The following is a 27,246-nucleotide window of genomic DNA, read 5'->3' as shown; positions in this document are numbered from 1 at the left end:
AATAGCTATTCTGACTGGTATGAAATAGCATCTCATTGTGGTTTTGATTTGCATTTCTCTAATGATCAGTGATGTTGAGCTTTTTCATATGCTTGTTGGCCACATGTACGTCTACTTTTGAAAGGTATCTGTTCTTGTCCTTTGCCTACTTTTTTTTTTCTTTTTTGAGGTGGAGTCCTGCTCTTGTCACCCAGGCTGGGGTGCAATGGTGCGATCTTGGCTCACTACAACCTCTGCCACCCGAGTTCAAGCAATTCTCCTGCCTCAGCCTCCCGAGTAGCTGGGATTACAGGTGCCTGCTGCCACACCAGGCTAATTTTTTGTATTTTTAGTAGAGACGGGGTTTCACCATGTTGGCCAGGCTAGTCTTGAACTCCTGACCTCAGGTGATTCACCCACCTCGGCCTCCCAAAGTGCTGGGATCACAGGTGTGAGCCCCTGCACCCAGCCCTTTGCCCACTTTTTAATGGGGTTTTTCATGTAAGTGTAAGTTCCTTATAGATGCTGGATATTAGATCTTTGTCAGATGCATAGTTTGCAAATATCTTCTCCAATTCTGTAGGTTGTCTGTTTACTCTGACAGATTTTTGCTATGCAGAAGCTCTTTAGTTAGATCCCACTTACCAGTTTTTGTTTTTGTTGTAGTTGCTTTTGGCATCTTTATTATGAGACATGTGCCTGTTCCTATGTCCAGAATGGCATTGCCTAGGTTGTCTTCCAGGGTTCTCATAGTTCCTGGTTTTACACTTAATTCTCTATGTTGAGTTGATTTTTGTATATGGTACAAGGAAGGGGTCCAGTTTCAATCTTCTATATATGGCTAGCCACCAATTATCCCAGCACCATTATTGAATAAGGAATCCTTTCCCTGCTGCTTGTTTTGTCCAGTTAAAGATCAGATAGTTGTAGGTGTGAAGCCTTATTTCTGGGTTCTCTGTTCTGTTCCATTGCTGTACGTGTCTTTTATACCAGTACCATGCTGTTTTGGTTACTGTAGCCCTGTAGTACAGTTTGAAATTGGGTAGCATGATGCCACCAGCTTTCTTTTTGCTTAGAATTGCCTTGGCTATTCAGGCTCTCTTGGTTCCATGTGAATTTTAAAATAGTTTTTTCTAGTTCTGTGAAATCTCAGTGGTAGTCTAATAGGAATAATACTGAATCTATGAAGTGCTTTGGGTGATATGGCCATTTTAATGATATTGATTCTATCCACGAGCATATAATATTCTTCTACTTGTTTGTCATCTGACTTCTTTGAGCAGTGTTTTATAGCTTTCCTTGCAGAGATCTCTTGCCTCCCTAGTTAGCTGTATTCCTAGGTATTGTATTCTTTTTGTGGCAGTTGTGAATGGGAGTACATTCCTGACTTGGCTCTTGGCTTGACTGTTGGTATATAGGAATGCTTGTGACTCTTGTACATCCTTTGTATTTTGAGACTTTCAAATTTATCCACTTAAGGAGCTTTTGGGCTGAGACTATGGCGTTTTCTAGTCAGAGGATCATGTCTGCAAATGGGGATAGTTTGATGTCCTCTCTTCCTACTTGGATGCCCTTTCTTTCCCCTGCCTGATTGTTCTGTCCAAGACTTCTAAAGCTACGTTGAATAGGAGTAGTGAGAGAGGGTATCCTTGTCTTTTGCCAGTTCTCAAGGGTAATGCTTCCAGCTTTTGCCCATTCAGTATGATGTTGGCTATGGGTTTGTCATAGATGGCTCTTTTTATTCTGAGGTATGTTCTTTCAATACCTAGTTTATTGAGGTTTTTAACATGAAGGGATGTCAAATTTTATCAAAAGCATCATCTATTGAGATAATATGGTTTGTTTCTAGTTCTGCTTATGTAACATTTATTGATTTGTATATTGAACCAACCTTGCATCCCAGGGACAAAGCCTATTCATCACAATAGATAAGCTTTTTAATGTGTTGCCTGGGTAACCCCAGAGTTTCCTTGTTCTTACCCCTTGGCTCCTTGCTAGGCTTGTTGCTGGTCATAGAATCTTTTCTCCTGGATTCTTCTATCCCTTTGTTCCTGTTCCCCCTCTCTAATGGGCCTGCTCATTGTCCTTAGATATATAGTAGCTGGTTTAGTGGCCACATCCCATGGTACTAGGTCAGGTTACAGGCTGGTGACTGGCCCAAGTATGGGCCAAGTGCCATCAGTCAAGGTATTCACCTCGTTGGGTCTGTTTCTGGACATGTCTCCACTGGCACTGATGTCTACACTATAGATAAACTGAAGCTTTGGTATCTGGAGTCTGGCAGTAAGATGAGTTTTCTTGTTTTTCCTGTGTAGGCTGGTGGTGCTGCTCATAGAATAACTTGGAAAGCTTTCCTGGCATGTGACACAGTAATGGTCTTCCTCTTAACATCTCTCCTGTCTGGACCTTGGTCTGTCCTAACAACCCTTAACCGCATCTGCTTGAGGGCAATGTACCTCACCATTTCCTCTAACCAGAGCCTTTGGGCAGGAACCTCTTCTGCCTTCTGACCTCTGCTTTACTTTTAGGTAGCCATAATTATCCCTGGGATCTGTTCAGTTCCCCTTTGCTGGGGTTTATCACTATTCATGACTAGAAGGGTGACCTGGGAAGCTAGCTGGCTATAGGCCTCCATCATGCTGAATAAGGCTGGGATTTGGCTCTGAGCATATCTGGCGGAGGCTGGCCATGTGGGAAACCCAGTTCAGTAAGCCTTAAGACAAACATGAGTCTGCAGTGTATGCTTAGGGTATCCATTCCTGGATACCTATAGTCCTCGGGCTCTAAGTCATGTTGGGCTCTTACATAGTTTATGGTTAGATCTAATGCCATGCTGGGCTTGCTTGCAAAGTTTCCTAGGACCTGATAGGGCTATTTTTTCTTTTTAACCTTTCTCTTAAGAAGTAGTATTCTACCCAGGGGCTGCAGACAGATTCTGGCTGATCTGTCTTACTGATCACACCCTGGATCCTTGACTTGATCCCGTCTGAAGCGTCATCTTCAGAACCCTTTCCTGATCGATGGCCTATTACCCCTTCTGCTTGGGATGGCCATTTCCATCAACTAGGCAACAGAATTACCGTGGCAACTGAAATGATAACAGTCAAGGCAGTTTGTAGCCCCCTTGCTGTGTCCAGGATCTACTGTCTGTTCTCCATTGAGGTCTTCTGATCTGACAGCTCTTGTCTTTGGGCATGAAGTTTTGATAGTGAAGTGTCTTATTATACATATAAGGATATCTGGGTCTTATGAGTGTCAGTACTGGGCATGATGCCTGGCTCTCTTGCCACATCCACCTGTATGGCTGGGCTTTTGGCTGAGAATGGTCTTTGGGCTACTCTAGAGGCTTAAGAGCCCAGAATGAAGGTCTCTGATAGCCTCTGGTCCCATACTACAGCTTGGCAATCCCTCTCCTCCCTCTCTTCTACCTACTTTCTTTTCTAATGATTGTACATGGTCAGATGGACAGCCTTGGAAGCCTCTGGGGGGCCACCCCTGCATTGGAGGACTGGAGAACTGTCAGGACTTGGCAGTTAGGGGCCCTGAAGCCAGCTGCTATCATGTAAGTCCCAGGCAGAAAAGTCTGATTGAGAAACTGGGGGTGGCGTATAAGAAGTCAACCTAGTACATTTTCCAGTCTGTCCTTGGATCCAAGCTCTATATGTAGAGCCCAGTTCTGGGTCTTTCCAAGACCAGACAGGACCATCTTCTCTATGCTGAGGATGTTACTTTTCCCACTGCCAGCAGCTATAGCAAGATGTCCTAGACATTCCTGCTACTCATGCACTGGGCACTGGGCCCATGTTCTGCCCTACATGTAGAAATCATTTCCTGGTCTAGAGACCTGTCCCCTTTCTCTCCTTCCTGGGACCTCATCCCTGGGATTTCTGGTGAAGAGCAATGGCACCTGCAGCCACTGGCGTCAGGACAAGGCTTGTGCTCTGATTCTTGCTTGGTTGAACACAGGACCGCTTTCAGGGAAGTTTCTCCTAGGTCTTGAGAAGACTGTTTCTTTGACCTTTGATTTCAGGGAGTTCATTTTCTTAGAATCTAGGCTGCATATAAGTTACTTACAGAACAGGCTCTTGGTGTCTATCAGAAATGACTCAGTCAGGTTCATGTCCAGCTTCTTTGTTATTTGATGCCCAGGAGTCTGGCCAGTGCCCTGCTAAGTGGGATAGGTATAAACAGAGTTGCCTTTGCCATAGTTCTCCGGCTGAGGATGACAGGGGCTCTCTTCCGGTTGGGTCATTCTCTTCTGCATGCAAATTTGCTAGGGCTGTCATAAAGTAGCATAAACTAAGTGCCTCAAACAGAAGTCTGTCTTGGTTCAGGAAGTTAGTCTGATATCAAGGTGTCAGTGGGGCTGCTTCCTCCCAAGACTGTGAAGGCATGTTCTGCAGCTCTTACCTAGCTTCGGGTGGCTTGCTGGCATCTGAGCTTCCTTAGCTTGAAGCATCCCTCCATCTGTCCTTACCTTCACATGGCATCCTCTATGTATGTCTGCCCAAATCTCTAAGGAGGATATCCTTCATATTGGACTAGAGCCTACTGTAATGACCTCCTTTAACTTCTTTACCTCTGTAAAGACCTCATCTTCAAACAAGGTAATATTCTAAGGTATGGTGGGTTTAAGGCCTCAATCTGTTGAGGGGGATCTGATTCAACCCACAACACTATAATAGCCTTCAGCTTAAAGCCCAAGGGTCTAAGTCTAACTGTAACCTAGAGTTCAACACATAGGTACAGCAATAAATGTTAGGCATCTTGTTTAGGGACTACCATATTAAGGCAGTGGGCTCAGGTAAGTTGACCATCCAGTCTCAGTCCAACTCTTGTCCATGGTGGTTATTCTGTAACTCATTTGGCTTGACTTTCCTAGGTCGGGTGGCACATAACCCTAGAAAGTAGTATGGGGCATGTCCAAGGGCGTCCCCCACAGAGCTAGGATCTGCTTGGCTACAGAGTTCCTGTAGCCTGAGCAGGGCTCAGGTTTTTACAGAAGGTGGCTCAGACATCCCAGACTGTGCTGTCTGGATGCAGCCTGAGTTAAGAGATACTAAGAAACCACTAAGCCATGGAGGCTGGTTCGTGCCAGGCTTCTCAGAGGGGTTAAAAACTTCAAGGGGCTTGATAGAACTGAACTGCTTCCCTATCATTCTCACCTCTCGACTGAGGCAGGACTGCAGGATGTACAAAGATGAGGGGCGGCATTGGGATTCTGGTGGATTGGGGTCGCTTCAACTTAAAAATTCAGGGATCTTCCTCTAAGCCTCTCCTTCCCATGGGACCAGAGCTGGAATTAGTCCTTGGGAGGGGATTTAAAGAAAAGATAATAGATATCTGTCTCAAGCCAGATATCTGTTATACAAAGACCTCAGATAGGATCTAGAGCTCTGCCAGAAACCAGACCCTCACCCCTACCTGAGGGCATCTTAGCAACTAGATAATTAAGCAAGGGTAGTTCTAGATACTTTCTAAGATCTTGGGCTAGCTCTATCAGTTGGCCTCATTGGGGTAGCTCTTAGACTAAATAGCATGAAGAAGGAATGAACTTAACCCAGCTGAAGTTGTGTTTTTTGGGAGTTTCTTTCCCATCACCCAGATAAGTCGGGCTTGTTTCAGAAGACCAGTTTTTGAGAGCTTCTATTTAAACATAGACCCTGCTGGTGAGAACATATGGAATCCAATGGATCACATGGTGGTGTGAGGCAGGGCATGTGGCTTGTGGTGGCTGGTTGTATATACACCTCCAGAAAGTGTCATGTGACCCTGACATCTTTTCTGTTGGATCATTGCTTTTCCTCCCCTTTTGTCAAAAAGGCTTCTTGAGGATCTGCCTTTGTGTGGCATGGTGGCACTGCCTCTCTTCTGGAAGACGTAAATCTTAAATGGCATTTCTCCCTGCCAGTTGCTCTCCTGATCCTGGGACCCATCCCACGAGACTTTCCCCATCCTGGTCTGCTGTACTCCTGAGCAGCATGTACTCATTTCAATTTCTGTGTTAAGTGGCCCTAGGTATGCTGCAGGTTTTTAGAATCTTCTTAGCTTTGGCCTGGCCTTTAGCTGCCTATCCCAGATCCTGCAGTTTGCCTTCAAGATATTTGACCTTGCCTCAACTCAGCTCTGCTTAGCTCAGCTCAGCTATAGTCACCTTACTGGTTGGGTTAGCATGTTCCCTAAGCTGTTTATCCTCATCCTGACCATGCGATCTACGTCTAGGATCCAGTATCTTATAAAATCCTCTCTACTTGTTCTAAAGCTATTATCTACTCACTGTCTAAAAGAAACTACTTGCTGTTCATCTTTCTTACTATGATCAGGGCCTTCTCCCAGAACTATTAGTTTCTTGGTCAGACTCATGACCATTGAAGACTATTGAGGCACTCCTTTGTGTGGCCTCAGAAGGACTAAAGTGATGAGAACCTAAGAAATGGGTGAGCTCAGGAGTATCTTCTCACCATCTCACCATCTCTTACCCCCCAAATCTGAGGTCTATGGAAATAAGACCAGCTACGAAGTTGAGATGCTGCTGGTCTAATAAGTCAGTGATAGCATAGCAGGTAGGACATGGTCTAGAAAGAATAAACGGCTCTGCCTTTGAAACCTTAACTGTTTCAGCTGGGTAGAAGAGGTTCCTGGTACTCTGCCAGGCCCCTAAGGCAGCTTGCCAGTAGGTGAAATGCAAGTCATTTGGCTCTACTTGTATTGACTCTGACAATATCCTTGGGACTCTCATAGGCTTGAGATCCCAGGATCTCTGGTACACCCAACTTTTAGGTGTTAGTCTTCTAGTATCCTTGGGAAAGCAGACATAAGAGAATTCCTGGATGTGTGGGACCCTATAAGAAAGATGTCATGTTTAGTTGTATTGCATCAACAGGAAAAGGCTAAGTTTGAGGCCAGGGATCTTTGGGAGACATGTTAATTTCCTGGGTCTAGATGTACACCAGACAGTCCTAAGTCCGTAAGATATCACTTTGATCTATGTCCTCTACAGATGACAGCCGTTATTTGGCTTTGCCACAAACTAGGGATCTATCCAGGCCTGACTGCTTCTAGACACTCTGTCTTCTGCCTCTGTTCCCTGGGGTATATGCCCAAGGCTAACACATAATGTTGAAAGCCAGAGGTCTCCATTGAACATTTGCCTGTGGCCCAGCACATGTTGGGAGGAAGACAACCAGACTTCCCATAAGATACCTTGCTTCTCATCTCCCAGCCCAGACTTCTTCCTCCATCTACTCGTACTATCCCCAATCTAACATCTTCCCAAAATTTGCCATGGTTCTGACAATTGGGAGAATTACTTCTCACCTATTACTGTCACCTTCATATGCCAAACAAAAATACAAACTGAACTTATCTCTTTGGATTATGTGATTACATGGCCTCGTTTCAGATAAAACATGTGCTCAGAGGGTACACGTGCCCTGGATCCCAAACTGGGATTACACTTGTTGAACAGCTCTGAATGGCTATCAGCCATGAGATGTTTCCTGAATTGTCAGTTGACATTTTACCCAATATCTTGATCTGATTTATTTTTTTGTATGACAAGATAGACAGTATCACCCATATAACCTCATCCTAGTCCAGTTGCATGAAGTCCTTTTTCAGGATCTGAGATTGTCTGACTAGAAGGCAATCTAGAAGCTGGCCATAGGCCTACCTCAAGCTGGAAAATGCCTGAGCTTCGGCAGACTGAGGATGATGCCCTGTCTAGTAGCCCTATGTAGCAGAGCCTAGAGATGGCATGGGGCTGGGAGACTGGGGCTGGGATCCCTTCTAGGGGCCTTTACTGTCACAGTTGTCCTCCACGAATGAGAGAGTCAGGCTGACCCCTTCCTAGGGTTGAATGCCGAATGCAGGCAGGGTTCCTCCCCAGAAGACTCAAGACCCAAAGGACTGTCTTCTAGGAAACTTGGCTGTTAGTTACCACTCCACCTGACAGCCATAGTGGGAAGAAGCTAAGCATCCTTGTCACTCAGGCTTCAAGTTGTGCTACCTAGAAAGCTTGTCTGCAGGGATTCCTGCCTGGTCTGAAACCTCTTGTCTCCCTCCTACCTGGAACCCCCATTCCCGGGACTTTTGACATCAGGACAGTGCATGGCTTATGCAGCTTATCTCTGATCTGAGCACAGGATCAGACCCTTTCTCAATGATATCTACTGTTCTCCATGATCTTGGAATGTGGGACCCTACTTTCTTCCTCTTAAAGTACCTACCTCTCTGTGTATGTTGTCTCATAATACGTATAGGATGGGCCTTTTGGCTTAGGGTCTGTCAGGGCAAACTGCTAGTCAAGGTGCTTAGTTTCTCTGCTGTATACCTAAGTATGTGGCCAATATTTAGGCTAGCAGAAATGGATGCGATCACATCTTTGACTTTCGTTGACTTCTCCCAGACTCCTTGTGACTGGAACTTTTCTTATGTTCAGGGATATTTCCTTCTTGCTCTTTCTAGCCTGAGAACATGAGACTTAAATTCATGGCATAGGCATGTCCCTGGGCCACTACTCGCTGAAGTTGAGCTCCCAGGTACAACAGGCATATTAGGCTGTAACTTGTCAAACTGCTAGTACTACTAGGTAAGTGACCAGAGATCAGGGCATGGCTGCGGGATCTCTTCTAGGCATCTCTGGTTTTTAGAGAGCTGACTTGTTTGGCCTCTAGTCCTATAGGCAAGTGGCAAGGACCATTTCCTGGTCCTGATTACCTCCTTCTCTGGCAGAGCCTGGGTTGGCCAGGCTGCAGGGCCCCTGGCCATGACCCAAACATCTCCTGGGAAAGGAAGGTGGGGGCATTTCAGGCTGTGCTGGCAAGTAAGGGGTCTAAACTTGAAGATGCTAAAGCCCAAACTCAGCCACCATGGCTGGCTTCCTGGGACTTCCCAGGAAGGCCTATATTGACCATAGAGGTCCACCAGGAACAGGTTTCACTCTTATTCCCATCCTAGCTTATTTCCACCTAGCTACTAGGTGACCAGCAGCCCTGGGATTCTGGGGGTAGGTGTCAGGGTAAACCTTTAGGAAAAATCTGGGGCTTCTGGCTCAGCCCTTCCTCATGGCACCATTACAGGAAGGTTCATAGAGGAAAGACTGGCACTAGTCAGTAGGGGGAGCTTGTGCCAACCAAAGGAGTCCAGGTATCACAGGTGCCAGCTCTGCAGGAAAACCATGGAGAAGACCAGGACTTGCATGGCAAGGCCAGGAATGGGACCTGGGATTATCCTTTGATAGGGATATAACTTACAGATATATATGACCTTTCCTGAGTCAGTGGAGGAAGAACTTAATTCTACAGTCCTTTCCCAAGCTTGGCTATCGGGTCTACTGGTTAGCCTGGCCCAGTTAGGATATCATGTGAGTGTCTCTTGTCACACCTGAAGGATGACTTCCAGAATTGGCATCTAGGGATGACAAAGTGGGTGAAGCAGACCTGTCCTTTGATATCCTTAAAGTCCAGTCTTAAGTTTTACTATTGACTCTTTCCTATCCTTAAGATGGCCAGTTGTATGGCCAACCCCAGAGAAGTCCTGAGGTCTACAGTGTCGCTTTCCTTTTGGGCCACAGGTGCTTTGCTATAGATTTCACTTGAGCCACTGGGTCTCCTTATTGGTGCCTGTCCTGTTTCCAGGGAAGCACTGGTGGGATGCTTCTAGTCTTCTGGTGTCCCAGAGTGCCTTCCCCATTCTATAGGCCTGTCCTACCTGCGTTCCCTGCTGCCTTATGAAATGGGTCTGCTGAGGCCATTGTGTTTTCTCAGGTTCTATCTCTAGAGATGTTCTGCCTTGGTGCTGCCTCTTATAATAACCTCCATGTTTCAACTGTGCAGTCTTGCCACTATCTCCTTTAGGCCAGTTGCAGCCTCCTGTTAGGTGAATGCGACTGATCCTGGTCCTTCCTGGACCCAATGCTGTAACCTGGCAGGTGCTTCCCGACCATGTTGAGCTATAGTCTTTTTGCTCCCTGGCTCAGTCCCTTAGGCCTGTGAGTCCCTAACCTGAGCCTACTCTCCCAGGACCCTGTCTACAGTGTCCTCCACTGTTCCCTGGGTCAACTTTCCTACTGCATCTGCATGTGAAATTTTTTTTCCATAAGAAACCACTTATTTTCCAATTGTATGAAGCTTTCCTTATGACTGCTTATATCACTTAAGGGTAATCTTCCAGTGATGTTGACTACTATACCAAGAATATAACATGACATTTTTTATATTAGAAACATCTTTGTCATAAATATATTCCCCCTTTTTGAGACAGTCTTGCTCTGTCACCCATGCTGGAGTGCAGTGGCACAATCACGGCTCACTGCAGCCTTGACCTCCTAGTGATCCTCCCATATCATCCTCCTGAGCACCTGGGACTACAGGTGCACACCACCATACCTGGCTAACTTTTTGTAATTTTTGCAGAGGTGGGGTTTTGCCATGTTACCCAGGCTGGCCTAACTCCCAGACTGGAGTGATCCATCCGTCTCAGCCTCCCATGACTGCTGGGATTATAGACATGAGCCATTGCGCCCAGCCAAATTGTTTTATAACTTCAAGAACGTATTGGTTACAAGCTCTTTAACAGGCTTATACTACTACAATGAAAGAACAGAATGCAACCACTTCCATGTGGAACATACTCCAGACCTAGCCCTAAACTTAGTTCATATAAACAATGATGGTGTGGTGGTAGATACCTGCATGTATGCTAACCGTGTTAATCTTAGTTTCCAGGTGATATACTGACAGATTGTATTAGTGTTGTTTTCCATGAAGGGATAAACATGCTTATAAATATTTTCCTATCTCTTATCTACTTTATTGAGTAGAAGATTGGCCTGGGAGCTGCCCGTGGGCCTCCCTCATGACTGAAAATTCCTGGGTTCAGTTGAATACCAAAACTTTTCTCCAGACTTAAAACCTCACAGAATTTTTCTCAGCTTTGTGACAGTTTTATATCACAAATCATTGTGCGGTTTGACTCCTAATATATTCAAAGTCGTACAATCACTGCAACTCTAGAACGTTTATTATCCCCAAATAAACTCCATGCCTGCTAATAGTCACTCTCCGTTGTTCCCCCCAACTTCTCTTCCCTGCAGCCATGAGTCTACTGCTCTGACAGAACTTCTTTCACTGAGGCCTCATTCTCCTGGAGGGACTAAGCCTCACTTGGCAACTGTGGAGCTTGGGCATCCTTGCCATTTAGGCTCTGGGTTTTTGCTTTTCTCCAGGCTGTTTTTCTGCAGGGCTGTTACCTCTGATGTAAGGCCTGCTCTTAACTCCTCTATCTGAGGCCTCCATTGCCAACAACTGAGGGGAACAGACATAGTAGCTGTGGCCACTGACATTGAGACTGGCTATGTTGTTCGAAGTGTGGGAACTGACCCTTCTCCAGGAAAATTCTTAACCTGATAAGGTTGGTCTCCTTTAGAACTTTGAATGTGAGATCTTATTTTTTCCTTGGAGTCTAAGACCCTATTTACATTCTTGCCTATATATAAAGAATGAACCTCTGGCATTTGTTAGAAAAAGTTGTTGCATACCATACCTGGATCTGCCATTTCTGGCTGGCAGGGAAAATACAAATAAACCTTTATCCCTCACTGCCATGGTCATCTTCTCCTGCCCCTGCTTGACTGGATCTTGTCTGCTCTATAGCTTTCAGTCCCCTGTAATACAAGGATGTCCTTGGGCTCTTGCCTCCATGGAGTTGAGCTTACAGGTCTAGTGGGGACCACTGGAGTGTAGTGGCCTGCAGGTTAGTGATGACCTGCACTGTTATCTGGTTGACTTTGATCTCCATTCTCTAAGCTGCCACTTGGCTCTAGTTTCCTGGGCCCATAGAACGAGGGGCCCATAGAACTAGCATCTGTCTCTGGTAGAATTTGGGGCCTGCCAAGTAGAATCCAAGTAGTCCATGGCCTGGCTTTTTTTTTTTTTTTTCCTCTTAATAGCAGGTGGTCAGGGTCTCAGGTTGTATGGGAAGCGAAGGATTTGTGCTTGAAGTTTTTTTTTTTTTTTTTTTTTTCAGACGGAGTCTTACTCTGTCACCCAGGCTGGAGTGCAGTGGCGCCATCTCCGCTCACTGCAAGCTCCGCCTCCCGGGTTCACGGCATTCTCCTGCCTCAGCCTCCCGAGTAGCTGGGACTACAGGCGCCGCCACCACGCCCGGCTAATTTTTTGTGTTTTCGGTAGAGACGGGGTTTCACCGTGTTAGCCAGGATGGTCTCGATCTCCTGACCTCGTGATCCACCCACCTCGGCCTCCCAAAGTGCTGGGATTACAAGCATGAGCCACCGCGCCAGGCCTTGTGCTTGAAGATGAATGCTGCCAACTAGTCATGCCTGGTCACTTGTTACGAAGGCATTGAAGAATTGCCTAGTAGGTGAGTCAGATTTAGTTTGTTTCACCATAGACTTCGATATGGAAACTGCAAAGCACCGTTGGGGTTCAGGGCATAGTCCAGATCAGGCTAGATCTGGGAAGAAGGGACAAACCAAGGATTCTGCTTTGGTCCCCCCCCCGCAGGAACATGGTATAAAAGCTGCTGGGAGGGAACTGGCATTGACCCTCAGTGGGGACATACTAATCAAGGAAACCAGGAGGCTCACCTTCAAGTGAACCCTAGAGAAGGGGTATTTGAGCTCCTGCAGCAGAGCCCAGGTTGTGACCAAGGACAGGACCTCTTGGGCCTTTATCTCTTAAGGATCTAATGTACAGATACATAGATGTCAGGTGGCCTGTCTGGGGCCACCTTAGTCCTGAATCATGGGATTCCTATTCTTGGATACCTAAGCTTGGGCATTAGGTCTGCTGGTCAGCCTGGTCAAGTTCTACCTGGACAATATGGCACATGGGAGTGAACACTTATCCCCTACATGCTGGTTCAGGTGTGATAATACATAATACATAGCTGTTCCTTAGATCTATATCTTGGCCTATCTGTCTTGGAAGGTACTACTCAATATCTGCATGGCAGTATCGGGATGTGGCCACAGTGGCTCCTAAAAGGCTTCTTTTTGGACTTGGTCCTGGAGGGACGACACATAGGTTCCTGTCCCTCTAGCTTCTCCTAAAACCTTCTCCAGTTTCTGGTCCCTATGCCCTTGGGTTAAGATGGCTCTGTCTCTTCCTGTCACTTCTCATGCGGCCTCCTCTGAATTCCCACAGACACTAGAGTCTGCCACAATAATCGGTGGGGAAGAACAGCCTCTGGTTAAATTGACCCAAAGGTGGGCAGAAGACCAGGGGGGTTTAAGGGGGCATTCCTTCTGTGACCTATAATGCTGAAGAAAGCTAGAACTAGATAAGAATGTGTTCATAGAAAAGCATGGGATGTAGTTGTAGGCAAGTACAGGAGTATGCTTGGTCAAGGTGTCCGTGCTGAGAATAGCACTGCTTGGCTAGGGGAACTTGGACAGATGCCAAGGGCAAGGGGCCTGGGACTCTTAGAGACCAACAAGTCCATAGCATAGCCTTATTTCTGTTAGTATCTTCATGCTTCTGAAGCCTGAAAATCTCCCAAGAGGGTAGCTCTTAAGTTTCTGGAACCTACAGTAGAGATGGTTGAATCAATAACGCTGGTTGGTTTATTTTTTGGACAGTTTGGCTCTGTTGCCCAGGCTGGAGTGCAGTGGCACGATCTCTGCTCACTGCAACCTCCACCTCCCAGGTTCAAGAGATTCTTCTGCCTCAGCCTCCCGAGTAGCTGGGATTACATGCACATGCTACCACGCCCAGCTAACTTTTTGCACTTTTAGTACTAATGGGATTTCACCATGTTGGCCAGGCTGGTCTTGAACTCCTGACCTCAGGTGATCTGCCTGCCTCAGCCTCCCAAAGTACTGGGGTTACAGGCATGAGCCACTGTACCTGGCACAATGATGGTGTTAATTTGTGGTATGCTAACATTCTTGGACTACAGGTGAGTGCTTCTACTTATTCCATCTCCCTGCTGTCATTCCCACCAACCCCAGTCACCCACAATCAAATGTACAAGATCTATTCCCTTGCACTGTCAAAGTGTCATGTGCACACATTAACTACACACCATCTCTGCCCTGCTCGGTGGCACCTGACACACACCTATGTATACATCTAGTCTCTACTGCATGTGGTACTCTGTAGCATGCTGCCACCACACCATTTCCTGCTGCTCTTCCAGGAACAAGCACCCAAATACCACCATCTCTGTCACTACAAACAACACTGAGAACAGTTGTATATAAGTACCCTTATTTACCTCTAGGACAAATTTTCTTACTTTCAGGCATAGAACGGGTTAACTTGACTAAGTGATACCAGACAGTTCTCCGGAATGGCTGCTGCAGTACATGTTCCCAAGACGATGCATGAGTATTCCTGTACCCCAGCTCCTCCATGTAACCCAGCTGTCTAGCACTTGGTAGCCTAATGGGTGTGAAGGGCTCTTATTGTGTTGCTTGCATTTGACTTTGAACACTTTCTGACGACAGCAATTTGAGTATCCCTCACTTTTCTTCTGGGGTTCCCATCTGTCTTATTTCAAAGGAATTCTTAGAGAATTCCTTATTGGCTTCAGATATGACACCTTAATCTATCTGAGCTTTATTCACAGTATCTTCCATTGAACAGAAGCTTCATTTTGATACTGCTCAAGTCTGATTTTAGGGTCTGTACTATTAGGGTCTGATGAAGCTGTGTCCTATCTTCAGGTCATATCATTTGTGTTCTCTATTCTCTTCATTTTGCAGAAATAACTCTGGCTAAGAAGCTTTCCTGAAAAGATTAGGAATATACAATGTGATGATATCCAGTTATATTTTTCTTCTGGAGAAGCTGGCTTCCCTATACAAGTTTGTCTTTCACCATTGATTCATGGTAGCTCTTTCATCACTGTTAATGCCTGTGTACACTTGGGCCTTGCTGCTTTGGCCCATTTGTCCTTGTGCAAATACCACAGTAGCTCTAGCGTGACCCTAAACTGACAGGGCCGGTCCCCTTCATTCATACTGTGGTTGGTTTTGCTACTTATGGCTTGTCTTCCTCGTGTGAATTTTAGAGTAAGCTTGTGCTCTTAAATTAAGCAAGATCCAACCTCACCAAAAACAAAAAACTAAGTAAGGATCTTGGAATTATTTTAAGTTTATAAACTTCTCTAGGAGGAACTAAGTCTTAGTCTATATTCTAGGAACTGATTTTACCTGGATTGTCCTATTAGAACCTTTTCTAATTCCTGGGAACCGTATAGGTAAGAACACTCCCTTTTACTGATTTGCTAATTCTACTAGATCCTGAATGGCTGGACTACTTAGATCTTTGGAAAGTGCCTTTTCCTTCTTCACATATTAATATAGTAAGACACTTTGGGTAGATTTTTCTGAAGTCCTAAGATAAAAGCTACTTGATCATGGTATAATCCTAAATACAATGTTAGACTCAGCTCACTTCTAGCTTAGTTTTTTATATCCATGTGTATAAGCAAAATGGGCCTAAGACACTACTTCTGGTTGGGAGTCGTGACTTCTGTAGTGGTGAAAGAATCATTCTGTCACAAAGCACTCTGCAAGCTCTCCCTTCTGGAATGACTGGGGCACAACCGGGCCTGGAAGGAATTTCTTCCAACTCCTCACACAAGCCCAGGATGGACTTACCCATCGTGGTGGTCTTCCTGTCAGCAGAGCTGATATGTACAAGTCGGGCTGATTCCAGAGCACTTCCCCCCAGTGCCCCCAACACCCCTCCCACCTCAGGGGTTGTCTGGCAAATATCTTCTCCAGCATCATTTCCAGAGGAGTTTTTCAGGTTCATACAAATCAAGGTCTGAACTTTCAGGCCCATTTAAGAGCTTAGTGCCTATTATGTCTCTGGCTTTAGTCAAATAAGAACAGATTATGCTTTTCTAGATTCTTCTGTACTTACAACTTTTTTAGTAGTTTTATTACAGCAGTATATTACTAGACATGCAAAAACATGTTCCTATCACTAGAGATCACTACTATAATGGCTTAGTACTTTTCATATATAAAGATATCTGAAATGACACCAAACTGCAGGTACTCTAACGCACTTATGTCTTTCACATCAATGAGTGCTCGTTCATATTCTAGACTTTCCCACTGACCTCCTAAGTACCATTTATGGTTCATCCAGTTCTCAATCCATTAACATGCCTTATATCTGGCTATATCTAGTTGCAATCTAGTTCTTTTAGATCTTTGGAGCCAGGGAAATAGTCCTGCAGATGTCTTGCCTTCTAGATTGGTTTCAATGCTGCTTAGTGTTATTGTCTAGCTTGTCCCTGTCTTATATCCTAGAGCCTAGAATTAGCATCTAAATTCTTGATGTAGTCTAGCTGAAAGTCTTGAATGTGAATCTGTTACAGATAATAATGTTAGTGTTCTGTGTTGCATTTATGTTAGATACTAATGACAGTATCTCTACTGGATTAGAGGACCAAGAGCCTGATCCCTCAGTTAAATCATCTCTACGCGATTAGGAAGAAATTTGAAGTGTTATTCCAGCATTGGACAAATATCCAGTGTCCAACCTCTGACAAACTATCTATACAAACTGATGATCCTTGCCTGAATCTGGGGTGCTATGCTTTTTAGAGACAGCTCTGGCCCCAGCTACCTCTGCAGAGGGTTTGAGATACCTGCAGAAAGAGGCACATCCTGGTTCTCCTGGGCATTTACCATATTTCCTGCTTCTCCTGAATGAACAGTAGCTATTTCACGTAGTGATCCAAGAGTAAGTGAATCTGCTCAGACTACTTGTGAGCAGAGGCCTGGTGATAAGGACCTAGTTGACTCACAGTAGCCTCTCTTAATAGAGCTTCTCAGTGACTTTTATGCTTAAATTATCGCTGAGATTCCCAAGGGTGCTCTCCTAGGGAAGACAGCTGCTTTGGAACAGATGGTTGCTTACAACTGACTGTGCTAGTAGACATCCTCTAAACATGGAGTCTCCATGCCCTGTACTACTTTGTATGTGGCAGGGAATGGTAGGCCTGTGCCTCAGGTGAATGACCGTATGGGAATTGCAGATTTATGATCATGCTCTGACTTGGGTCAAGTCAACTTTTTGAGGGTTTCGCAGAATTTCACTCAGATCCTCTGTGGCTCACATCAGGCTGGTGCTCTGATTACACCTGTGAAGCCTCTGCAGCTGGACCTCCTGACTGACTTCAGGTTCTGATGCTTTGGGAATGAGAACCTGTGTCACAGAAGCTGCTGAGAAGCGGATGCTCCTAGTAAATGACATAGGCTGCAAAGCTCTGAGCTTTGCCTTGACAGTGACTTATCCCTGTGTCAAAGGGAGGAACTTTCTCTTTGATCTCTGTACAAAGCGATTCCTGAATGTTTCTGGCCCCCAAATGCCTTCCTGTGCTGGTATCTCTAGTATTTAGTGATGGGTAAAGCCTACCATGTATGGGAGGCTACTGTTGGCATCCCTGCCTGGCCTTAAGGGGCTGTTCCCCAGGAGCTGTCTTTACCGATACTTCAGTGTGGTGGTAGTCCTGTTTCTTACAAGTCCAGCAGGTAGTGGGCCAAGAGAATAAGGACCTTACTGTCGGTGATCTTCATGACCATCTATATGCCTTCTCTATTTCCCAGTCCCCATGCATCTGGTCACATGACTGATCTCCCCGCAACATGTGAGTAAAGGCAATGTTGCTTCTGGGTTGACTTGGCTTGAATTGGAGTGGCTCTGCCTTCCCCATGCTTCTGCCATGCAGAAGTGACCCTGCCTGGAGGCCCCACCTATTCTAGACAATGCAGCTGAAGATGAAACATTCCTAGGCCTACACTAGGAAGAGCCTTGTGCATACCGCCTTACCCCCTTGATGTGAACAAAAACCTTTGCCACACTGCCTGGATCTGAATCTGTTATGATGGCACTGCTTACTATTACCTGGACAGATGCTTGTCCTCATGGACTGGGAAGCTGTCTCCCTACTAACTTCATCACTGCCCATCTCCTTGCCTCAGCTGAGACGGAATCATTGCTGTTCCTGTGATCTATGACTAGTTGCTCCCTGCAGCTATGACTTTGTGGCCCTTCTGTGCTTGGGGGTTGATTGCCCCAGTGAGACATGTCTCCTTTATCCGGTCCTTCGATCCATGCTAGTTAGAAACTAGCTTAGAAACTAAACTCTGATGCTTAGTTTCTTTCTGGCCTTTGTTGATGTTGGGCCCCAGAGAACTACCTGTCATATTAACCTTGCTTCACCTCTGTTTCTGGAAAACACCACAGTCTTGTTTTCCTGGGTGCATTCTTGGCTCTTAGGCCACCTTCAGAAAGAGTTTAAACATCTTCATCTACTTTGGTACAAACTAAAGACAGAATACCACTGGTTTTTCCATAGATACCTTGAGCTAACAAATATTACTTTCCCATACTTCTAAAGATGATAAAATGTCATCTTTATCTGCTAAACACCAAAGTTAGACCTTGGATTAAAAATTTTAAGGGAAAACACTTGAGAGTTCTGCCACAAGAATATTGATAGAAAAGCACACTGTTTAAAAACCGATACTCCATCTGCTTGATGTTCTGATGTTGCTTCTAGCCTTCATTTAGCGTATGGGGACTTAGGCATGAATCTGGTTCTATGGCACACATGTAGAACCGGGGGGTTATTCAGCCAGAGGAGCCCAAACATTGCTCTTGGCCATTTGAATTGGTGCCTTGGCCTTATCAGACGTAAAGACCTGTACCAATACCTCCTGACCTGCCACTGGCTCACTGCTGCTCAAGGTTCCTCCCTGGGGCCTGCCCATAAGCTGGCCTGGGGCCTCTTCCTGCTCCATGGAGAACTGGAACTCCACTGATGGAGAATGACCAAGGCTGGATAACCAGGTCAACCAGCCCCTGACTAGAAGGTACCACAGAGCGTGTACTTTATGCCCCAGAGACCATCCTGTGGCCCAGGGCAGAACAGCCTTTAGAAAAGCAGGAGGCTGTGGTGGGATTCCCAGGATTACTGCCTGGAGCCTTGCTATCGGGAGCCCCCAGCTGCCTGGGTGTGGGGGTCAGGGGCTGGGGATGCCCTGGGCTTGGATCCTTGCCTTGCTCGTCCTACACCAGGTTTGGAGCCCTGCCCTGGCATCTTCTCTCACCTTTCCTTTGAGTCTCCATTCCTTAAACAGGGAGGGCAGGAAAGGACACAGGAGGCAGCACCTGGAGATCTCTCCTTATGCCCTGGCTCGCAGCCCTGCTCAGCATGTATGTGTATGGGGGCTTATCTTTGGGGATCATGGTCCTGGTCCCCCCGGCCTCTTTCTTCTCCCAGCTGGGACTTCCTGACATCCCCTAACTCGGGGTTATCTCCATGGCCAGCAGCATGGAGGAAGGTGTTTGTGTGTCTTGACAGGTTGCTGCTTCACTTAGACTCTAACCTCTCCTGTTTGCTCATGTTAGTATTCATCAGGACTGATCTGGATGTTCCTTGTACTGTTTTTGGATGTCTAGGGACTAAACTGGCCTTGGACTACTAGGGTATGGGGCTGTTGTGGCTGTGGACGAGACACTTCAGCGTGTTCTCTGAAAACTCTGAACACAGACAGGGCAAATGTGGGTAAGACCCTGCATTTGTCATGGTCTCACTCCTGGTTACCTACATGCAAACTTTCTTCCTCTTTTTGACATCTCTTACCATCCTGAACTTTGGGTTGGGACATAGCTGAGCACTCTCCCCTCCCTGATGGAGGCAGTTGTGTGACCGTAGCAGGGAAGGATTAATCCTTAGGGAAGCATCCCTAGGCAGTGGCTCACCAGCCTTCTTTCTGGCATCTGGCCTGTTCTGCCCCATATGTTGAGGTTCTTACCCCTGGAGTTAGTTGGGGTACAGTGGTGACCAGGGAAAACATGCTGAGTTGATGGGATACCAGGAGTCCCCATCACTCCCTGAGGGTGGCCCAATCAACCAGGTAGGATATATGGACATGCTTAACACTGCATGTATAGTGATGCTAGGCAAGCTGCCCGTAAAGACTCCTATAACTGAGGCCACAGATCACCTACGTATAGAGGTTCTTAGACTAAGTCAAGGCATAGCACTATCAGATGCAGAGAGAAACTAGGGGTGATATTGGAGAAGGAGCTTATTTCATTCTTTCCCAACTTATAAGATTCACCAGAAGATAGGTTTAACTGCTCAAATCCTTCACCATGAGTCTCTTTGGAGAGACTAAGATGTTCTGTGGCAACTCCAGAGGCTTGGAAGGCTTTGGAAGCTGAAGGTCCACTTGCTGGCACTTGTCCTGAGCTGGTCCAGACTTTGGGACTCCTCTTTGAGATCCAATGTCTGATTTCATGGGCATCAAGTCATGCCCATATAAAACATACCAATCTCATGTCTAGACTATCATTCCTATCAAGAAATAAGGCTGAAATTCACTATGTCTGCAGGGACAAAGCAAGTTATAGCCTTGCTGGGAGCACTGGTTCTCCTGAGTGGCATAAATCTTTCCTGTGAGAGTCAGCTGGTGCTGGGACCTTAGCAGCTCAAGTTTTCCAGCTGGGCTATCCAGGGAGGACTGGGGCCAGATACAGAGGGGGCTGGGTGTTGACGAGGAATCTGAGGGTGTCTTTATCACATTGTATCAAGGGGAGAACAAACTGTCTTGCCTGTGTGGTATCCCTGGGCCTCTTCAGTCTCATACCTTCTCTTTTCTACCACCTCAAAGGGGAGTGGCCTTGGGGGGATATAAGAAAGAAAAGTGGCTGTAGGGATGGGGTTGCTTAACAGGGCTACATCAAGGTGGAAGCTGCTTTGCCTACAGCGTTCTAGACTAATATCCTAGGAAGCAAGCATGAGAAGCCTAGAGGGTTCTAGGAAGATGTTAACTTCTGTGGCCTTCCTTACCCTAGCCCTAGGATGTGCTGAGATAGAAACAAATGACCCAGGCAGAGGGCCTCAGATGGGTGTGGGCGACAAGCAGGAGGCAGTGTGGTAAGACACTGGATCTCAAGGGATCTGACTCTGGATCCAGGCAGCATTTCTGGGGATGATGGAATCTGTTTAGACAGCAGAAATTGGGGAAAGGAAAGAAAAGGGGAAAGGGGCCAGTAAACACCCAATGGTTGGTGTAGAAGTTTGAAAGTCTCTATATGGACCTGAGGTCTAGCCTAACACAAAATAATGCAGAACTGTGGCATGGAACTAGCTTCAAAGGGCTTGAGCTCAGAGGGTTTTGTAGAGAAAACTATGGGACAATTGGGTTCATCTAGGTTCTCACATGGCCCTCCCAGCCCTGAGAACTGTTAGTGACAGACATACTTCAAGCATTATAACATCACAGTCTAGGAGATGGCAATAGGCTCCCACGGCCAGACTGTCTATGGAGAGAAGTCTTGGTGTATCTCTCCTGGGTACTATGGCCTCCCTAACTCTCTACCTCCTCACGGAGAGATTTGTGCTACTGGGAAGCCGTGACTATGCTCTCACTACATCCTAGTAGCATGGCTCTGGAGCTGGTCCTCTGTCCTGAGCAGAAGGTGGCTCTACATGAGGCTGTCCAAGCTACCACTTGTTCCTGGCCTGACCACATCTAAGACCAGGCAGAGCTCAAGTACATATATCCTACAAATACAGGGGTACCTTCTTTTCTCCAACTCAAGCCCCTTGAAAGGATAAGAGGCCCTGTGGGGAGAATAGGTAGGAGGCTGTAGGTTAGAGTCTGGAGAACCAACCCCCTGCAACAGCCAGGTCTGAGGGTAAAGGCTAGAATGGTAGGTAGGGGGGAAGTGCTGCTGTCTTAGGCTATCCCCAACTTGTGGGCATTCTTCAGAGCCATGCAAAGACCACTAGGTGGACTGAACTGGTCTGAAGCACTGGCAGCTATGAGATGTCACCCAATGCAGAACTTTCCAGATTCTTTGTAAAAGGTGTTGGTGTTTCAAGTCAACAGTATGTGTTCCTTCTTGAACCGGAACTTGTGTTGGACCAAGCTGGAGTTGAAGCCAGACACTGCTGGGCTTGGATGGGGGCCCCTGATCTGTGTGTAGACCTCAGCAGAGGATGACAGTGGCCAGTGGTGGCCCTGCAGCTGGGCATCCTCACCTCAACACTGAACAGAATACGTCAGCAGTAGATTCCCCAACAGTCATTGCTGTGGAGCAGCCAGGAGATCTTCCCAGCAGGCATGCAACTGACACAGGAGAAAACTAGCGATCTTTCTTATCTTTCTCTGGGAGCACCAGCCTTTCCCACAAGTGGCATCTGATTCTCCCCTTGGAGTCCAGGACACACAGGGAACCTAGAGATCCACATGACTGAGTAAGCAGAGCTCCATTCAACTCTGAACCTGTCTGTCCAGGCTGGCCCATGGGATGGCTGGGGCTGTCTGGCCCTGGGAAGACATGCTGAGAAGACCAAGCCACCTCTGCTCAAAGGACTTACAGCTCTTGTGTGGGGCTCATCCCTATACTACATGACTTGGTTACTATTCCTTCTGGGAATCTTCAGTTGCCTCACAGACTAAACCTCTTGCTAAAACAAGACTTCAGCCTCAAGGCCCCTGGTTCATACTCATCAGAAATGTCTTCTCACATCTGCCTTAAAGACTCCCACATTCTTGTTATAGTTCCTGGACATCTATTTATTCAGGTAAAACCTCCCCTATCCACAGTGGCATTTGGGTTTCTGCTTGTACCTAGTTATGTGTGGACTACATTGGGTACTGTCGCCCATTCTATCAGGGGTCGTGAGGGCACTGAGCAGCCCCTTCAGGTTGACCAGGGCAGTAGCTGAGTCCTTATCTCTACAGAACCCAGGGCTGTACCAGGGGTGACTGTTCTGACCCCCATTTCACCTCTGTAGGTTACAGGACTCTGGGGGAAGAGTTGGCAGACTTGGGCCAAAACCAACATGAAGAACCAGAAGTAGCAAACATGTATGTCTGCTAGAGGCAGATCAGTGCCTAGACTACTTATGCTACCCACTCATTACCTGTGACTGGTTGAAGGGGTGGGGTGAGATGTGCCTACAGGGCCTGAGGCTGTGATGTAGCCCTGGGGGGCCAAAGCCTTCATGCCTTCGCTATGGCTGAAGGTCAAGCCTCTTCTCTTGGGAGAGATGAGACCAGGAGAGTAGAAGACAATGGATTATATACTCCTGTTCCTGGACTAGCCTCAGGCCTGTGGCAAGAAGGGGTGCAGATGATCACAGATGATCACAAAGAATAAAGGGATGAGGGGGGCTGACCATTGTAGTCTAGACTCCAGTGTACCATCCTAACAAAGTCATGAAAGTCTTTTTTTTTTTTTTTTTTTTTTTTTGCTCAGAAGCAGGCACTGCCCCATCACCCTGGTAGCAGTAGCCCTGCAGCACAGGCCTATGTGTGGAAGCTGGCCTTCTCATGGTGGTTATGGCTTGGCATAGGGACATTCCCTTGGTGGCTCTGAGTGAAGGCACTCCCAAGCATTTTCCTTGCAGACTGGATTATCTCTCCCTTAGCTGTGGTAGAAGAGACCTCAGGGCTTTCATCCTACGTGAACAGGTAAGGACCGAACCTGGAAAAGTCGGAGTTAGCTACATGAAACTAGCTTTGCTTGCTATCCCTGGCCACCTGGATACTCTGCCTGTGTTTGGGGTATACTTTACCCTCTTAGTGGGAAGCAGCACTCACTTGCTCTTATGGCAACAGAAATTCCAATAACCTTTCTCCCAGTCCCTTTTGCAGGTAGAGAATAGACACGTGACCCAGGCTCTATGGATCAGACGAATCCTTCCCAGACTTGGAATAGAAGCCAATGAGGCAAAGGTTCTAGGACTTGATACCTTCCCAACTGACAGTTGCAACAAGACCAGGCTTTGGGCAGCTCTGGCAGTGGCCACACCTACATCCTGCAAGTGGGACAGCATTTAGGGCTTGGTGGGGCCGGATGTATCCTCAACCAGGCAGGTCGGGTGTGGCCTCGGAACCTTGGGCACCAGTACTCCTGGGAGTTCTGCAGGCCACCCCTAGTTTTCATCGAGTTCTTTCTGCTTAATCCAGCAAGACTTTTGTTGCTGGTGACTGAGAACCCTGGATGAGAATTTCCTAGCTGGGCTGGCTGCAGAAAACTGTGTCCTCAGGGAAATTACTGGTATGCTGGCCTGGTTAGGGCTGAAGTCGGTGACAATCAGGCTAGTACTAAGTTGAGGCTCTCACAGCCTGTGGCATGTGGAGACAAAACAAATTCTTACTGAGAATGAGATGTCCTTCAAGCCGTCCTGCCACCACCAGCTTAATCACCTTTGTCACACCTTTCATGTTTTAAAGGAGTAGCTTGCCACTCAAAGCCTCACCTTTAGTAGACAGGTGGCTGCTGGGCCTCGCTTCTCCTTAGAAGGCACCACAATACCCTGGGCTGCTTTGGTGTTTGAAGATGGCGTATGTCATACTCGAGCCTTATCAGTGGTGGTGTAACAGACTGGCAGCTTCGAATGGTTCTCAGAGCAAGCAGAGACCTGGCCGGGACAGGATGGAGCTGCAAAGCCCTGCCACTTTGTTCCTGTGTCACAGCAGATTGCTGGCATCCCAGCCTCTAGAGAATGAGGCCACTGTATGGAACTTCCAGCAAGCCCCCAGGAGCAGGAGAATCTTGCTGAAGGCCTCTAGGGTTTGAGGGTAGAGCCAACCTGCCTTCCACCTGTAGTGGCTCTTGAAGTGGTGCTTGCTATTTGGTCTCTATAGAAAATGAATACTGCCTACGTGATCTGGGTATGAGTTGACACACCCAGCTATCACTGGGCATGCCCAGTGGTCTTAATTGAAGTCTTTGATAGGAGGCATCAGCAGTTCCTAAAAACACGTAAGTAGCATGAACAGTTGGCTGATTTGTACGCCTAATTGTATCGCACTGTTACCCACGCCTACAATTCATGGAGAAAGCCTAGGGACTCATAAGTGGCTCTAGACAACACGCTGGTATCGGCTGGATAGACTTCTATGGCATTCTAGCCCCATTCAAGGTGACACTGAAGGACTATTGGGAAGGGATCTTCCTAAAGGGCAGAAATTCACACAGGTCACTGTCTCTTGCCTAGAAGGCTTCAGTCTAAAATGAAGATCTACATAGATCTATGATTTGAAGGTTAAAGATGTGACTGGTTGGTCATGGACTTGGAGCAAGATGACGTGAGTAGTGACAAGGTTTAGGACAGGAATGTACAGATAGGGGCCTCACAGATGGGGGCCTTAGAACAGATGGCAAGTGTGAGATCTCTTGTGAATGCTCGTGAAGACGTGACTCTGGACAAGGATCTTGCTTAATGAGTGGGGCACCTGACTGTAAAATGGTCAGCTTCCTTCCCTAATCACCCCCATCCTTGCTTGAAGGAGTCATGGATGAGGAACCATGGGAGGAAGGAGTTAAGGCCCTGCATGGCATCTGCAACTTGCCTTTCTCCATGAGGGCTGAACTCTCAGCTGCTAAGACCAACTTGAAACAACTGACCCTGGGCCCCTCAGTAAGGCATCTTAATACTGGGAGATCCAGTCACCTACCAGTCCCCATTGGACTTCTACCATGGAGTGGGAGGGTACTGGCCATTTGCCATGAGCAGATATTCCTTGGATTTATACCTGTCCCTGCCTGACAGGCTTGCTTGAAAAATACTATCTGTGAATTTGACATTCAGCTTCATTGTTCCTCATACAGCATTGCAACTGGCAAAGGAACTCCTGTCTCAGCACAAGTGGATCAATAGGCAGAAGCCCATGGCTATTGTGCACCTCAACTCCCAGGAGCAGCTGACTGTATGAATGATGGGAAGTCTTCCGAAACCTCCATTATGGTGCTACCTGGGATCCACTGCTTTGGGAGGCTGGAGTACTGTCAGTAGAAGGGATGGCATGTGTTCTGAACCAATGACTGCGATAGTGTCTTCCTCATAGCCAGACTGCTTGGACCCAGATACTCAACAGTAGAAACAAGGTACCTCTCAATGTAACAGCTAACGTCCTACTCCTAACTTGGCTTGCTCTCCTGGGTTTGTGAGTTCTGCTAGTTTTGGAAGCCTTAGTAACTTAGGAAGGAATGCTTCTACCAAGGGAACACAACTTTATCACTAAAGTAGAAGTGGGGACAGCCTCTGGTCACTTGCACCTGCTGCTTTGAACAGGCAAAGGATGGTTACAGAGCTGGCTGGGGAGTTTGTGTCAAAGATCACCCTCTGCGTAGTAGAGGCTGGGGAAGTAGTCCAGGGAATCCCAGGCCAACCTCCTGCCACTCAGGGGTGGGTAAATAGATGACAGCCTAACCCTGGCCATAATACCAAGGGTAAACTTACATCAGTAGAAAGACTTCGGATCATTCCAACACCTAAATCAGCTGAAGCTGTAGATTAAGGGAAAGGGAACAAATAACCATACCCTTGTAACTGCTCTAATAAAATGTCTCTCATTTGTATTTTCCTTATGGTAACCAGTATATCTCCTTTATGAAAGGTAAGGTGGAGGCAGCTTGCATATTCTAGTTCATAGGTCACAGTGTCATGATAGGATTGGGATAGCTCTAAAAACAGAATGCCTGTCACCTTGTATTCATCTTTCTTACACTACTGTAAAGATACCTGAGAATAGGTAATTTATAAAGAAAAGAGGTTTTAATTGGCTCATGGTTCTGCATCAGCTTGGCTTCTTCGGAGACCTCAGAACACTTTCAATCATGACAGACAAAGGAAATGCATCACAGATGGCAGGAGCCAAGAGGTCAGTGGTTGGGGGTGGGTGAGGAGTCTCAGAACTCACTATCATGAAGACAGTACCAAGAAAAATTATGCTAAACCATTCATGAGAAGTCGCCTCCCACCACATTCCACCTCCAACATGGATTACAATTCAACAGACTTGGGTGGTGACACAGACCTAAACCATATCACATGTGATACTGGATTAGAGCAGAATGTAGCAGACCTGGGTGTTCTGCCAGGGAGTAGGAATCTGGAAACGGATGGGCAGATATGAGTAATTATATCACCACCTTGAAGAATAGGAAAAGTAGATACTGCTGTTAGTAAGAGGGGGTGGGGTGGACTGTAATGAAGAGCTAGTGTTTTTTTTGCTGTTGTGTGGGGTTTTTTTTTTTTTTTTTTTTTTTTTTTTTTTTTTTCTGTAGACTTGTATGACCTCTCTAGCTCCCTCATATGGTCAATGAGCCTTGGTGTAGGAGTCATCTACCATAGAGTATCTCAACTTCCTCAGCTAGTTCTATAGCACATGCTTGCAGGGTGGCGGCAGTGAGTCCCAAGCAGTTCTGGGCTGTGGTATCTTTTCTGGGGGGTATTTCTGGCTGAGCC

The 27,246-nt window shown here is 46.6% G+C and overlaps 1 long non-coding RNA gene across 5 annotated transcripts; it reads left to right on the top strand.

Annotated features, from left to right (window-relative positions):
- Positions 1-2,028: 2,028 nt before the first annotated feature.
- LOC105466061 (uncharacterized) lies at positions 2,029-26,605 on the top strand. Of its 5 annotated transcripts, none has more exons than XR_011607834.1 (4): positions 2,029-2,262; positions 21,865-22,569; positions 23,247-23,461; positions 23,633-26,605. It is a non-coding gene; the product is annotated as an uncharacterized lncRNA (long non-coding RNA). The 5 variants fall into 5 exon arrangements; XR_011607832.1 differs by having other exon boundaries at positions 2,029-4,586; XR_011607835.1 differs by lacking the exon at positions 2,029-2,262 and having other exon boundaries at positions 15,854-22,569; positions 23,633-25,416; positions 25,608-26,605.
- Positions 26,606-27,246: the final 641 nt, after the last annotated feature.

Source organism: Macaca nemestrina, chromosome 9 (assembly GCF_043159975.1).
Source record: "Macaca nemestrina isolate mMacNem1 chromosome 9, mMacNem.hap1, whole genome shotgun sequence".
NCBI classification, from domain to species: Eukaryota; Metazoa; Chordata; class Mammalia; order Primates; family Cercopithecidae; genus Macaca; species Macaca nemestrina.
Note: the sequence above shows the minus strand (reverse complement) of the source record. Positions and strands in the feature narration are given on the sequence as shown.